At 48.1% G+C, this 7,192-nt stretch overlaps 1 protein-coding gene across 1 annotated transcript in view; it reads left to right on the forward strand.

The window, feature by feature from the left end:
• Positions 1–7,192, forward strand: part of HOMER2 (homer scaffolding protein 2) — a 95,341-nt gene that overhangs the window by 69,395 nt on the left and 18,754 nt on the right. The gene's annotated exons all lie outside the window — the stretch shown is intronic.

Genomic DNA, 7,192 nt, shown 5'->3' on the forward strand with positions numbered 1-7,192 from the left:
CTTTCTGGTCTGCGTGCCACGTGGATGCCGTCCCCATCAAGTAACATCCCCGTGAGGGTGGTGCTCCCGGGGAGCAGGACCCCTTTCTGGTCTGCATGCCATGTGGATACCGTTCCCATCAAGTAACATCCCCGTGAGGGTGGTGCTCCCGGGGAGCAGGACCCCTTTCTGGTCTGCGTGCCACGTGGATGCCGTTCCCATCGAGTAACATCCCCGTGAGGGTGGTGCTCCCGGTGAGCAGGACCTTTTCTGGTCTGCGTGCTGTGTGGATGCCGTTCCCATCAAGTAACATCCCCGTGAGGGTGGTGCTCCCGGTGAGCAGGACCCCTTTCTGGTCTGCGTGCCACGTGGATGCCGTTCCCATCGAGTATCACATGTTACTCGATGTGAGGGTGGTGCTCCCAGCAAGCAGGACCCCCTTCTGGTCTTTGATTTCTCGTTTGGCATCACAGGGCTGTCAAAGCAGGTGCCCTTTTCAAGGACCCCAGATTCACAGAGAACTGACAGAGCTACTTGATACAGACTCGGCTGCTTGGGTTCCCTGCATATACCAAAGATGATTTTCAAAGAGGGATTAGGGTGAGTCAGGCAGGAAGCCGTCTTGCCTGAGGCCAGATAAGGTTCCTTGAGGACTCTGGGGGAGGGAATCCAGATCTCACAGAACTGGTTTGGTACTGGATGCTGCAGCAGGAGGGAGCGGCAGAGTGGGGGCCCCTCCCCTCCAGAGTCTGCCAGGTGCTGGTCCCGGTGCCCAGCGGTGTCAGGTGGACATGGAGGGGCTGACTCCTCTGCTAAAACCAGTAGACTAGATTTCCAGGACTCTGAGGACTAGGTGGCCTTCCTGTGTGAGGGCATAGTTGTTGGGGGGTTGTTAGTTTAGGACTTCTAAGGAAGAGACAGTGTTCTTGCTGCTAATGGTGCATCTTTTTTTAGCTCTTTTTAAATTTAATTTTTAATTAAAATCATAACTGAATACATTTATGGGATTCAGTGTGATGATTTGATATATAATATGGAATGCTTAAATCAAACTGATTAACAAAACCATCATCTCACTTTATTTTTTGTAGTAAGACATATAAAATTTACTCTTAGTTATTTTAAAATACACCCTTGCATTGTGCACATTAGGTGAGATCAAAAGTACTAATGGTGCATTTTGATGAAATAAGTGTATGGGGAGGCGCCTGTGGCTCAGTGAGTAGGGCACCAGCCCCATATACCGAGGGTGGTAGGTTCAAACCCGGCCCTGGCCAAACTGCAACAAAAAAATAGCCAGGTGTTGTGGTGAGCGCCTGTAGTCCCAGCTACTCGAGAGGCTGAGGCAAGAGAGTCACGTAAGCCCAAGAGCTGTGATGCCATGGCACTCTACTGACGGCGATAAAGTGAAACTCTGTCTCTAAAAAGAAATAAGTGTGTGAGGCTCAGCGCCTGTGGCTCAAGTGGCTAAGGCTCCAGCCACATACACCTAAGGTAGCGGTTCAAATCCAGCCCGGGCCCACCAAACAACAATGATGGCTGCAACCAAAAAAACAGCCAGGCGTTGTGGCAGGCGCCTGTGGTCCTAGCCACTTGGGAGGCAGAGGCAGAAGACTCGCTTGAGCCCAGGAGTTGGAGGTTGCTGTGAACTGTGGTGCTATGGCACTCTAGCCAGGGGAATAGCTTGAGACTCTGTCTGAAAAAAAAAAAAAAAGTGTATATTTTTTGAAGGATGGCACAGTTTGTCCCTGACAGCCACTATCATCCGTGACTCTGGTTGCAGCCCAGAGAGTAAGGTGGTGCTTACTGGAAGGTCTTAAGAGTCTGGATACCCCTAAAATGCCATTCAGTGTGTATGTGTGTGTGTTGCTTTTTTTTTCCTATGGAGAGAATTCATAGCTGTGATTCAGTTTTCAGCGTGGCCTAGGACATAGTCTGTGGGTGGTTAAAAGGTGTTGAGGGGAAGATTATGGTTAACCAGGGACGTGGAGAACCCCAAGAACTAAGGGGACAGACTGATCACCCTGAAGGCTGTACTCAGCACTGTGAAGGCTAAAAGCCTGTTTTAGAATACGTTTCCTTTTCGGGTGGAGGGGCCCTGGGAAGCTAGTAAGAATATTTTGGTTTTAAGTAAGACTGGCTAGTTTACGTGACAAAGAAATTTATTAAAAGAATATTAGAGTATCTCAAAGAATCCAAGCAAGACTTGGAAATCCAGGCCACCTTCCAGAAGGTTGGCCCTAGGACTTGTTTTTCTCATAGATGGTTGCCATGGACATCCGGCTGGCTGTGCAAGTGTGTACTGAGAGCCTGCTCTGCCGACACCAGGCTGGGCATGGAAGGTACAGAGACAGGGCCCCTTTTCCCAGGGGCTTCACAGAATCCCCTGACAGAGTTGCCTGGTACAGACTTGGATGCTTGGATTTCTCTTGTATATTGAGGATGATTTTCAAAGAAGGGGAATTAGGGTGATTCAGGCAGGAAGCAGGGGCCTTGGCTCACACCCTTCGTGTATTCAGCATGGGCGTGTGGGCACACACGCAGACACTTCTGAGGAGACCCTGACACTGATCCAGCCATCCTATGCCCAGGCACAGATGAGCTCCCCATGGGGACACCCCACAGACAGTGCTCCTCTGCACCCCAAGATATTCCCACAAGGACTCCCTAGAAGCTTGAGAAACCCACAGTGTCTTGGTGGCACTCTGAGCATTCATTCTCATGCCAGCCTCTCTCAGAAGCATTCTTTCCTGGGTGCTAAGCCTCCAGATCACCAGCATCCAGAAACACATGTTAGGAAGTGAAAATCTTGAGGTTAGGTCATTGGATGTAATTATGAGGTATCCTCTGCTGCTCTGGTCCCTGGTTCCTAGACTTGTGTACTGTGACTCTGGAAGATGTGACATTGCACCAGGCAGGGCAAGCAGAGCTATGGCTGCAACGGTGCCTGGGTGCACTGGAGAGTCCCCCCAGTACCTTCTGCCCAGTGAGAAAGCACTGGACTCCCACTTCTCTGCAGCCTCACTTGGTGTGAGGCAGCAGGTGTGGTTCAGAAAGCATTAAGACATCTGTGGATGGTGAGGCTGGAGAGGCACAGTGGGCTCCAGTGTCTGTTCTCATGAGCACAGGTCCCTGCTTCCATTGGGAAGAAGGGACCTGGCGTAATGAGCTGTCATCAGGGAGGTCAGTGCTCAGGGTGGGTCTCTGTGGTGGCTGCTGGACACCCAGCAGGACTGGAGTCAGGCTGTCATTGCCCACACAAATACTGGAACATGCTATTCCTGCTGTGGTGAGCAGGGGCACATGTTTTCGAGGCTCTGTGGCACCTTTTCTCTTGGTGAGTGACTGAGTTATTCACACAGCAGCCTTTCCTGCTGTGCAGGGAGAAAGACTCATGTGGTGAAGAGCAGGGGCACCCAGGGCACTCATGGAGCACACAAGCACTTCAGGCCCTGGTTGCATGTATGCCCACTACCATCACCATTTCCATTTCTGTGTCATTTTGTTTCTTTGGTCCCTCCCTGCACAGTGTGGCAGGTTCCATGCGGACTCTGACTCCACGCTGCCTCTCCTGTGTACAGGGCAGGGTGTGCCCATGGGAGAGGGTTCCCTTTTCCATCATCTTCCCGAGAGCAGGAGCAGCTCGAGCAGGCCACGTACCGTGTGGTGGTGAGGAAGCTGCAGGTGCTCACTATTGCCGAGTGCCTGGGACTTGGGGCAGGTTGGGCTGCTGGTGCCCTGGGAAGGCCTTGTGGGCTGTGCTGGTGCTTCTAGACATTATCCTTTGGCCTGAGAAGGATTTTCAGCTTAAAACAAAAATGATCAGATTTGCATTTTAGGTAGCATTTTTTCCTGGTGTCAAGTTAGATTAGATTGTTTTAGTCCAGGGTAGAGCTCTTGAAGGACTGGGTAAGAGTTGGAGAGATTTAAAAAATATTGAGAAACTAAATTGGCAGAACTGGGCTAGCAATGAGGAAAGGGAGGATAGACTCAAGTGGAAGGGGTGGTGGGAGGTGAGGCCACTTTCTGAAATGGGAAGAGGAGCAGGGGCTGGGCGGAGCAGAGAATATGTGTGAAGTGGGAGCAGGTATGAGGATGACTTGCTGAACCAATGACCAGCTGGTGCCTCTGTCCCAGGTGAGCAGGGGCCGTGTGGCTTTCCCTCCGAGGGAAAGTGCCAAGTGCCCCTTCCCACACCTGCCTCACACCCTGAGGGGCAAAGACAGTCCTGCCAGGCCCGCTTAGTCACACACTGCCGACCCCATCCAAAGCCAGACGTCCATCCCTGAGACCCAGGATGGTTTGAGAGCATAACAGCTGCCTGAGACAATCTCTTCAATCTTTGGAGGAACCCAAGTAGAAAGGATAAAGGGGAAAGTTTTTGTGAAAGAAAAAGTAGAAAGAAAGGAGAGCTGCACACAAACCCCCGAACCCGCTGTTCAAGTTCAGAGCTATGCCTCTTGAGAGCTGAAGCCTTGAGTACTGCCAACTCCATGGATGGCCACCTCTGATGTTTCCAAACAGAAGAAAAGGAGGAGTGGTCCATCCTCCAGCCTTGGTGCAGCACCAGAGTCACCATTGCATGACTGTGACCAGCCATTGTCACTGACACTTCTCAGATAAGCCCTCAGTTGTCTCCTTTGTCCCAAATGCTTAAAATCAACTTTTCCACTTCTCAAAGGGAACTATTAACCACATGCTGATAAATTCCCTTGCAGTGAGGCTGGCAGTCTCAATAAGGAGCGATTAGTTGGCACAGAAGAGTGCCCCAGGAGTATGCCGAGAGACAGCCAAGGCTGAGTATCCCCGTCTTCCCAGAGCAGCCACCGTGGGCCCGGAAGGGAACTGGCCATCAAACACCATAGAGAAAGGAGTACCAGTGTGGTCGTTCTCATTTAAGAACCCTTTTACATACTTTTTTCCCTGCCTCCCAGAAGGAAAATAGGTACCTTGGTCTTCATTCCCGTTATAAGGACCATTCCACAACCACAATCCAGAAAGCATTACAAAACAACTTTCTGCTCTCTGGATTCACTTTCCAGGAGTAATAGAAGCTGCATATTCCCAGAATTAAAGTGGGGCTCTTCTGTCTACCTGGTGGAGAAAGTGTCATACCTCAACCTCCTGGAGTGTGTTGAAAAGGGACTGACGTATTCTGATAAAAGGAAGAGTTTAATAAAAAGAGGCAGAAAGAGGAAGAGCCAAATATTAGAATGAGCCTTTGTTAAAGTTTAGCTTATTTCTGGCATCTGACCTGAGTTGTCACTGTTCTAAGTTTGGTTCCATCTTACTTGGTGCAGACTGAAGAAATGGTTTCTTGCCATCAGGAGGGAGTCATCCAGGGTGGTGTCACTAGTGCACTGTGGTTGATCCATCAACACCCTGCTACACATGTCCATTTGCTTTTCACCCCTTTCACTGATTTCATCTATAATTCAAAATCGTCCCCTTATGTTTGCTTCCTTAATTTTGTAGTTGGGAGAACATTGTTCTGTTGCCTGCTTTTTGTCTCCTGACTAAGGGCCAGTAAGAATGCTTTTAGCTGCAAGTAACAGAGAACCTAGTCACAGTGCTTAAACTAATGGGATTATTCTTTTCATGCAGGAGTGAAGTCCCGGGCAGGTGGCTGCTGGCGTTGTAGCATGAGCTCCCTGATGTGGTCTGGAGGGTTGTGCATGGCTTTTGTTTGTTTGTTTCTTTTTTTTTTATTGGCCTTTCCCTGATGATAATAAAATGGTACCTCTATTGCATCGCATCTGCACTCTGGGCCAAAGGGAGGAGGTAGAAGGGTTGAGCCCTAACACCATCTTTGGAAACTTCCCCAGCAGACTTCTTAGGTCCCATTATCAGCCCTGGTCCCTTGGCCATCCCCACCGCTGCCACCCAAAACCCCCCAGGGAAATGGGTTGCCATGATTGGCTTAGACTAGCTCTCATTCTCTAGCACCTAGGAAATTTCCTGCTCCAGATAAATTTGAGATTCCATTAAATTAAAGAAAAAGGAAAATGGATGTTGAATAAGTGAACAACATAATCTGATGCAGACCCTCAATGGACAGGTCTCCCCAAAAGCTGCAAATAAAATCAAGTAATAATGGTCTTTCATTTTCTATGAAGATAATAATGATTATTTTTATTAAAATTATTAACTCAACTTTAAAAACTATAGAAAATGGCCTTAATAATTAAATGATTAAATAATTAAATAATTACATGAGAATTGGGTAATGCATTTCAGAAACCTTTGTGGTTTGAATATCCTTTGATTCATGGGTTTCATTTATGAGAATCTAATCTAAGGAAATGATTGTAACTGAGAACAGAGGTTTTGCCACAAGGATTTTCCTTGCAGCATCATTTACAACAACAGCACAAAAAAAGAAGAGAAAAAACAATAAAGAAACAACCCTACTGTCCAGCAGCGGGAAACTGGTTAAATAAAACTCTAGTATATATTCAGGGTAAGACAGTGTAGCCATTAAAAAAGGCAATGTAGTAGAAGACCACATAATTTGATAAAAGTATTAATTTCAAAGGAGGTTGTAAAATGAGATATTCTATATTTTTCCTTTTTTTTTTTTTTTTTAAAGAAATACAGTAGAACCTTTGTGAGTTGACCACCCAGGGACTGTAACAAACTGGTCAACACAGAGGTGGTCACCATCAGGAACTAGGCCAGTGTACTGCTGCACACCTGTGGTGCACAGCTGGCCCGTGGAAGTTAGGTCAGCTTGAGGAGGAGCCAGTGCAGGAAGGAGGTCAGCTGTGGAGGGCCCACTGCACATCCGCCAGCCGCTGGTGGTGTTGCACAAACACCGGAAGTTTGTGCGCTGGGTGATGGGACCATGAGTTGTAAAGTCTTTTTTTCCTAAACTGTATTTTCCAAATTTATAAGCAGATGTGTTATTTTTTATAAAAAGGGAGAAATACTAGAAAACTTAAGACTTGGACTCATTTGGCAGCTTGTGACTCACACTTGGAGGCCAAGACAGGTGCCCTCTGCATCTCACCCCTCCGGGCAGTCTCATACTTGTAGATAATGCTGGAATGAACACAGTTATATTGAGCCCCCACTCCCACCCCACCCCCCACATTCTTAGTCATTTTCACAGAATAGTTTTTTTTTTTGTTTTTTTTTTTTGAGACAGAGCCTCAAGCTGTCCCCCTGGGTAGAGTGCCGTGGCATTACAGCTCACAGCAACCTCCAACTCCTG

Source organism: Otolemur garnettii, unplaced genomic scaffold (genome assembly GCF_000181295.1).
Source record: "Otolemur garnettii isolate 467f Iridium unplaced genomic scaffold, OtoGar3 scaffold00011, whole genome shotgun sequence".
Taxonomy (NCBI): domain Eukaryota; kingdom Metazoa; phylum Chordata; class Mammalia; order Primates; family Galagidae; genus Otolemur; species Otolemur garnettii.